This window comes from Lolium perenne, chromosome 2 (genome assembly GCF_019359855.2).
Source record: "Lolium perenne isolate Kyuss_39 chromosome 2, Kyuss_2.0, whole genome shotgun sequence".
Lineage (NCBI taxonomy): Eukaryota > Viridiplantae > Streptophyta > Magnoliopsida > Poales > Poaceae > Lolium > Lolium perenne.
In genome coordinates this window covers 267,595,967-267,604,058 of record NC_067245.2, presented here as the reverse complement: position 1 = coordinate 267,604,058, position 8,092 = coordinate 267,595,967, and positions in this window count along the sequence as shown.

The window sequence follows — 8,092 nt, the reverse complement described above, 5'->3', positions numbered from 1 at the left end:
GCTCGCCATCAAAAAGGCTTCAGTACGAGCAACGCATGAACAACGTGGAGCTTGTGCTGCCTAGATCGCAAGATGCGATCTAGGCAGCATGTTGCTTACCGGTAGAAACCCTCGAGGAGAAGGAGTTGGCGATGCGCCGAGATTGATTTGTTGGTTGAACGTTGGTTGTTGTTTATTCCATAAACCCTAGATACATATTTATAGTCCAGGGGACTTTCTAATTTAGACGTGCACCTACCGTGCACAAGTAAAACTCTATCTAAGATACGATCTACTATATTACAGATATATGGGCAATCTAGCCCAACTTTGCATATAAGGCCGATTCACGTAATTCTTCCATGTATATCCTTCAAGTCCATCTTGATCGCGGCCCACCTCTGACTCGGTCAAATTCTGGTGATAACACATGCCCCCCTGGTTTTGGAATTGGTAATTCCAAAATCACTCTGCTTTCCTTTCGTTGGGTCATGTCGTGGCAGAACCGTTGCTTTCCTTTCTCAACTTCTCCGCGTGACCTGGCAGTTTTTTTTTTCTTAGGCACCACTTCCTCGGAAACTGCTGTGGCATTAAATTTCCACTATATCCCCTCTTATTTAACCGCTACGCACAGTTTATTTTCGCATCTTCTTCGCATTAGCACTCCAAAAGCCCTCCTGCGCCACCATGTCTTCTTCCTCCTCTGCTCCATCGGATCTTTCCAGCCAGTCCTCCCCTTCCCGTGAGCCGACGCCGGAGCCGACCCAGGAGGAAGTCCACGCGGTGAACACCCGCCGCGCCATCGAAGCTGGGGAGGAGTCCAACCACGACTTCTCCGTCTGGTCTGAGGACGATAAGTCCTTGACCGACGGGGAAAGCGACCTCCGCTTCCTCGCCGACGGGGAAACAGAGGAGGAGGAGGAGAGCGATGACGATCGCTTCTCCTGCGACTTCACCTCTTCCGAGGAGGAGGAGGAGGAGCAGGAAGAGGAGGAGGATGACACCTCCTCCGACGAGCCGCCAGCCAAGCGGTTCTGCCCCTGGCTGGGCAACCTCAGCGACTTCGACAGCGACGATGACGCTGATGAAGAGGACGAGGACAATGAGGGCCCGGTCGGCGGCCATTGGAGCGACGACGAGCCCGCCGGAAGCAGCGCCGACAGCGGCGACGACGGCGACGACGAGGGCAGTAACGGCCCGTAGATAGGACCTCTAGTATAGGGCCAGTAGCAGTAGATGGGGCAATGTATCCCCTAGTACTTCCTTTTGAGAGCAATCAGCTCTTTATGTAAGAAATCTCGCCTATCAATGAAGAACTTTTCCCAATTTGATTTTGCCGATTTCCTTTGAGCTTAATTTAGCCGATTCCCTCTCATACTGACCTTGCCGATTCGTCCCCTTTGCCAATGCGTAATGAGCCGATAGCAACGCATCGGTCCTTTAAAATTCACCCTTCCAATCTTCAACTGATGATTTTAAAATCTGGTGGATAACGTAGAATCTTCAGGGAAGCCTTTGAATTCTTCCAACCAAATCCGATGGTCTCCTTTAGCACTCATCATCTGTGAAGAAAGTTGTGATGAAAGATCAGCCGATGGTACCCCAATCGGCTTCTGAACAGAGCATCTACCAGGCCTGCTGCCCCCCGAGCCTTACTCGAGGCGACAATGTCAAAGAGGATGCGCCAAAGCCGATCACCTTTCTTCCTTAGAATGCCGATATACCCCTTCTGTCAACGCGGCTGAACTAGTATCAAAGGTTGCAAATCCTCGACAAGAAGGTTCAGGAATCCCGGATCGGCTCGAAGCAGCTAAAGGAGTTCTCATTGTCTTACTCCCGTGAAGAAGCAGAAGGCCCCACAACTGAACTGGACTTGGTGGAGATCCGGTAAACCTCGTATGATTGTACTAGAGTCGATGGCTGCGCATCGGCTTCGTCTCTTAGTTCTAAAGTCGATGCCCTTGCATCGGCTGTAAAAATTTTTTTTTTACGGGCCGATTTTTTCCCATCGGCCCCAATATTTCACTGCACACATGTTTACGCATGTTTATCTGCACATGTTCATCTGACTATATGCCCCCCGAGCCGAATCTGCCAGGTGACTGCAGATATCGGCTTTGTGGTTAGCCAAGGCATTGTACTTGCACGTCGGTTCTGCGAGGATTCGTGCTGACTTTCATCCGCCGACGTGGCCGCCGCTCAGTAGATTGATGTTGAACACAAGTAGAACATGTGGTGAAGATAATTTTGGCCGATTGCTAGAATCGGCCGCCATGTTGATTGCAGCACTGACTGAAGGTTCTGTAATGTCCCTTCATAGATTTTTGGAGCCGATCACAAGGATCAGCCTCGCCAAGTTTGCTCATCGCTTTGCTTCAGCTACATGGTCAGGCTGGATAAAACCAACCCAACCTCTGACTTTATGCGCTTGCTGTCGTCCACCTTGAGTGCATCGTATAATCGTGGAGCACTAAGCTCCGTCGGAAGGACGAGCACCATGTTTGTACCAGCCGATGTTTCATCATCGGCTTTCCTTTGCTTGGGGCGCCACTCCATTTTTCGTGGATGACCCTCTTCATCCAGGGTTCGCTGAACTTTCGCAGCCAGATCAGGTCGTGCCTTCCTTAGCGTATGCAAGTATAATCTTTCGGCTTCCTCCAGACCGCGCAATCGCTGAACCCTGCGCTTTTGTGAACGGCTGAGTCCGTCAGGGCACCACCTTGGCCGGTGGTACCTGTCTTCTCCTTCTTCTCCCTCGTCTTCTGAATCCTCGAGATCTGCCCAACGAGGTGACTCAGCGCGTTTGCTTTGTGGCGGGAGAGGCCCTAGGCGCTTGAACACAGACACGTTGGCTGCCTCCTTTTTCTTCTGGTTGCATTCTGGGCAATTGCCGATTGTGGGCAATCGGCTCATTCCTGAATCCCAGCAGTGTCTGAAGAAGGGGCAGTCCCAGTGCCTGTCGTTGTCGTCTTGCTCCCTTGATTTTTCTGTGGCACGGCACTCGTGCTCCTCCTCATCGCGATCATGCCGACGATGTCTTCTGGCTTCTCTAGCCAGACGATCTCTTTCATCATCATCGCTGGATCGTCGGCGCTGGTCATACTGACTCACATACTTGTTGAGGAGGTGATCAGAGAGGGGTCGCTGATATCTCATGTTCTTCACTTCTCCCTCTGTGATGTAGCGCTTGCCATCATGACGGAGCCGATCGCGTGGAGCGGCCTCCTCTGTGTCCTTGCTACGAGAGCAGCTGCCCTCGTCTCCATCTTTGCCAGAGTGGTGCCCAGATCCTACCATGTTGATGCTGAACGAGGATCCTGGCTGGCAACCTTTAGGGTAAGTGCATTCCACCATGTTAACGGCGGGGAAGGGCTGGGTGTCGACCTTCATGGTGTACTGGTTGAAAATCAGACGTCCTTTTTCTATCGCCGCTTGGATGTGCTGACGCCATACCCTGCAGTCGTTGGTGGCATGGGAGAGCGAGTTATGCCATTTGCAGTATGGCTTTCCGTTCAGCTCTTGCACCGTGGGGAATTTGAGACCGTCAGGTATCTTCAACTGCTTTTCCTTGAGTAGGAGGTCGAAGATTTGTTCAGTCTTGGTCACGTCAAAATCAAACCCCCTGGGCGGGCCTGGTGGCTTTACCCATTTGCAGGACACGGGGGCTCCTCCCCGAGTCCATTCAGCCACTGCTACCTCTTGATCTCCCGCAGAAACTTCGTCCTCCTCTGCATCGACCAGGACTACTGCATGCTTGAGTTTGTCTTGGTACAGGTCCGGGTGGCGCTGTTCATATGCCGACAGTTTCTGAACCATATGCGCCAGTGAGGGGTAGTCTGCTTGGGAGGCCATGTCCTTGAGCGGTGCTGCAAGGCCCGCTACTGCCAACTCGACTGCTTCCTTTTCAGTTATACGAACCGAATAACATCGGTTCCTAAGATTCCTGAAGCGCTGGATGTATTCTGTCACGGTTTCTCCACGCTTCTGACGTAGTTGTGCTAGATCGGCAAGGCCAGACTCGGAAGCCTCTGAGTGATATTGCATATGGAACTGTTCTTCCAACTGCTTCCAAGTCCGGATGGAGTCTGGTGGCAACGAGGTGTACCACCCGAAAGCCGATCCCGTGAGGGACTGTGAGAAGAGCCTCACGCGTAGTTGATCCGACACTGAAGCCGGCCCTAGCTGTGCCAAATATCGGCCTATGTGCTCGATGGAGCTGGAACCATCTGATCCACTGAATTTGGAGAAATCAGGGAGCCGATATTTAGGTGGTAGCGGGATCAATTCGTACTCGTCGGGGTATGGCTTGGAATAGCCGATTGCCCTCCTTTTCGGCACCATGCCGAACTGGTCTCTCAGTATAGTACTGATCTGATCCGCTGTGCTGGCTGTAGGAGTTGAACTCTAAAGATTCGCCGGGGTGGCGTACTTAGCCAGCCATATTTGCTTTTCCAGCTCTGAGCCAACTGCAGGAGCTGAGCTCTGGAGGTTCGTCGGGGTGGCGTACTTAGTTAGCCACGTCTGCTTCTCAAGATCTGTCGCTGACGTTCCTCCTGTCTTCCCAGGAGTCCCTGATGTTGTGGCCTGGTTCGTGAGCGCCCAGTTACCGCAATCTGGCACATACGTGCACGTGTACCCGTGAGGGATCTCCTTAGGCGCCTCCGGCAAGAACTGGTAGTCACTAGGGTCACCACCGATCTTGTAGACGACGAATGCCGGTGAAGCCGGCACTTCTGGTGCTGCCCATGCAAATGGCAGCGGTGGACGGGACTGGAGTGGCAACTCTCCTTGATGCGTCCCGAGAGCTGGTCCTGACGGCGAGTACTGGTGCCTCATGATCTCCTGGATCACGCGAAGAGCGACACGCTCCAACGTGTTTACCAGATTTTCAGAGTGGCGGTGTAGCGAGTGAGCCACCAAGAAGTTGATCTCCTGCCGCAGGGACCTGGTGCGTTCTTCTGACGGGGCAGAGAGGTCTATCCCATCGAGTGCACCTTGAGGTGAAAACCCTTTCCATCTGACGCCATGGGAATGGGTTCTGTGAAAAGAGCCGATGAGGTCGGCTTCGAGGATGACCTTGATCTCGTCATACTTCTTCTTGAGCTCGTCCGTCAGATCCTCGTACGTGACTGGCGTACCGTCTGCCATCTCAGATGTAGATGGCGATGTGGTCGATGTAGAAGCTTGTCCCACCGGGCGTGCCAGAATGTGTTGACGTCCGAAACCCACCGGCGGGCAGCGACGGTCAACACGGTAGAGCCGGGAACAACCTAGAGCTGCGGCTGGCTGAGGTCCCTCCGAGCGACGGCCCGCAAAGCCTTCTGGTCACACGTCCGATGCTGATTGCAAGGGCGTGCCACCTGACCTATACCTGGTCAGGAAGGTGATGGAGATGCCTCGCTTAGTTTCCTGCATGGCATACACGTAAACATTAAATACGAGCCTCGATCGGCTCTCAGGTTATCCTGTGAATCGGCTCAAGGAGCCGATCCACCCATGATTCGTACGGGGTGCACGAATATATGGTGGTCCTGCTTGATCAAGATAAAGCTAATTAGATCTACGACGATTTAGGGTTTTCACCGCATAATCGGATCATCCTACTCCAGGTTGGGCCTCGCGGCCACGCACGGTGATCGTAAGCCGATCCTAAACAGGGCCTAAAAACCAACACGAGGTTGATCCCCGGAACATCCTGTTTAGGACTAGCGAACGACACCCTACGTGCCGCTGGATCCTCCCCCCCCTTTGTAAGGCCTAACTATTGCAGATATTAAACTAATCCTTGATGAACAAGGAGCAACCGTAACGGATCAGATCTACTAAATAATGATCAAGCGGGGTGCCGCCCCTACACCTAAGATAGGTGTAAGGGCGGCTAGATATGCTAGGGTTGCACTACGACAGCATGTTTAAACGAGGAACAATGCTAACCCTAACACATCTATGATAACTACGTTGCTCGCCATCAAAAAGGCTTCAGTACGAGCAACGCATGAACAACATGGAGCTTGTGCTGCCTAGATCGCAAGATGCGATCTAGGCACCATGTTGCTTACCGGTAGAAACCCTCGAGGAGAAGGAGTTGGCGATGCGCCGAGATTGATTTGTTGGTTGAACGTTGGTTGTTGTTTATTCCATAAACCCTAGATACATATTTATAGTCCAGGGGACTTTCTAATTTAGACGTGCACCTACCGTGCACAAGTAAAACTCTATCTAAGATACGATCTACTATATTACAGATATATGGGCAATCTAGCCCAACTTTGCATATAAGGCCGATTCACGTAATTCTTCCATGTATATCCTTCAAGTCCATCTTGATCGCGGCCCACCTCTGACTCGGTCAAATTCTGGTGATAACATCTTCAAAAATAAGTTAGCTTAGACACCTAAGTAATTCCCCGATGCATCAACCTTTGTGTTGATTGATTGGCTAGAAAAGAGAAGAAATATCACAACATGGTTAAAAGCTGTGAGAATAGGAAACAAAGGAATAGAAAAGAGTGGTCTAATCGATCCATAGGAAAATATCTAGGAAACCAAGCTGACCTGTGGGAGCGAGATGGAGCGTACGGAAAGAGCTTTTCTCCCTGGTGTTTCCTTTGGTTTGGTTGAATGTTATATTTTCTGTGAAAAATATGGTGGGCGAACTTTCCGGCGGAATGAAGCAGAAGGGAACACTTTCGAAGAAAAAGTTTCCAGAGGAAACCGAGCCCCCAAAATTCCTACGAAATTCCCGCACACCGAACGGGGCCTGAGTATGTACTGGCATCTAAAGTGCAGACAAGTGATCAACATCTTCATATGGATGGAAGCATTTGCCGGAGGTTGATCAATCAGAGAAGGAAAAAATGCCCAGCAGCAAGCAACATCATATCCCATCCATGCTGATCATCAACAATCCAGCAGCCTCTCGCGTGGTACCATCAGATTGAGTAGAAAAATGAGAGGCAGGGTCAGCCCATGCCCTCATGTGTGGAGTAACCTGCAACACCATACCCAAATTCATGAACCTTACTGGCATCAACAACAGCGGCAAGCAGACCATCCCCCAGACTGCATTTTTTCTTCACTGCAAGCAGATGTCGCTGTGGCCTTGATGTGGGAGTAGTAGGCGAAGCAACGGCCGGCGACATGATGGAGAATTGAAGCAATAGAGAAGTCTCCCTTGCCATCCACCACGTGAAGAGCACGGGTCGAGGACATTGGGTCAAGCTGGCCCCACCATGGAACTTAACCGACGATGTATCCTTCAAGGCCCTTTGGCATCTAGAGATGACACTTTTTAGACCGGTATTCATAAAAAAATAAGAACACATTTGTAAGTTTCATTGCATCTAGAGGAAATGTATATTGTACTACTTCCCTCAGCAGTTGATATTAGAACGCAAAAAATGAGATAACACTTTTGCACAAGGAATAAAATCTACATTGGTATTTCTTAGGAAACATAGAATATGAGAGAACATCATACAGATAGTTAAATGAAGAAAGAAGTAGCCTTGTTATTTAGGCATATTAGGCATATGGAATCTGAAACCCCGAAAGAACAAAGAACATGGCATTAGAAATCCAAAGCTTCCAAAGTCCTGAAATGGTGCTTTTGTGTAAAATGGAAACTTACTCCGTCCGTCCGAAAATAGGAAATCAAAACGCGTGAAAATAGAAACAAAATGCTCTGGCTTTTGCCTACAACATAGTGATGATAATCATCGTACTCTGTTCATAGAAAGAATGTAATATATTTTTTCATTGCTGATTTGTTTTTTTACCATGAATTAGCTCTCTAAATGAAGCAGTTTCAAATGTACATAGCTTGATTTATGCATCATTTGGTGATCTAAATATGTTGAATGACATGATATGAGAACTTCAAAGCAGATGATCACCCTATAATGTTGAGAAACTTGTAAGCAAATACCATGGTCAGCAATAAAAGGAGCAATGAACTCTGCAATGGTAAACCAAAATTATTTCTCCTTAGAAGATACGGTGGTATTTTTTAACTAACCATATACCCAAGTCCAAAAGGAAAACCATATGCATCAGGTCTAGGCATCAACAAACAGTGTATCTCTCCCCGCCCTTGCCACCTCCCATCATGTAA